Below are 977 nucleotides of genomic sequence, written 5' to 3'. Positions count from 1 at the left end.
AGAGGTTTTACTGGGAACATGAAGTCATCAAGAAGTCTCTGAAGTGACCTCAGGAGGGTCAGCAGCTTTTTCATTTCATACGCTTTAGCTCCACCTCTGCTCCTACCCATCGATCCACGGTCCTGCCCACAAGACATCCAATTCAAATCTCTGGGGAGTTATGTGACATGCATTCTAATTTCCCCATATGATCTTCATATAATCCATCTTTAGGATGCCCATCACGATGGTTTTCTTTATCAGTTACACTGTTTTGCTATTTTTACAAACTCCTTTATTAATCATCAAATATAGAAAGTGACCATCATAATGAATCAAAACCCCTCAAAAAGTTCAGATATGAACAATATCCTGTTTCCACTCATATAGAAGAGGAAAAAAAGAACCAAGTTCTCAAATTAGAGAAGCCTAAACAAATTTTCTATAGTTTTGTTTATTATTAATGTCTGTATTAATTAATTTTTTCAGTCTGTATTACTTTAATCTAATAAATCAACTTATTATTACAATAATTTCACTAGAGTACAAAATATTACTAAGTTAGTTGATCTAATTAGTGGTACCACAAACAGCTTTCAGTGTGCAGCTGTTTTTTTATTTTAACACACAGGAAACTATAATATATATGTATGTATATATAATATATAATAACATATAATAAACCCAGTTAACCAGTAGGGATATAAAAAGGATGCAATGAAAACACCAAAAAAAGAAAAATCAGCATACAGCACAGTAGCAATGGCATTTTATATTGTATGTCCCTGCAAACTGTTATAAAATGAAAGAAGCATGCTCAGTGTGAAAGACAAGCCTGCTTTGACTCAGCATAATCATACACAGCTTTACATTGTCTATCAGGCTCTGTCTCTAGCAAACAAGTGAACATAATCATCATATAAATAGACCCCCCCAAACACTAAACACTTGCGAACAGCCACATATACATAGAGGAATCCTCGGTGCTCAAACAAGCT

Source organism: Pundamilia nyererei, unplaced genomic scaffold, assembly GCF_000239375.1.
Source record: "Pundamilia nyererei isolate P.nyererei 1_Seehausen unplaced genomic scaffold, PunNye1.0 scaffold01061, whole genome shotgun sequence".
In the NCBI taxonomy this organism is placed as follows: domain Eukaryota; kingdom Metazoa; phylum Chordata; class Actinopteri; order Cichliformes; family Cichlidae; genus Pundamilia; species Pundamilia nyererei.
Note: the sequence above shows the minus strand (reverse complement) of the source record.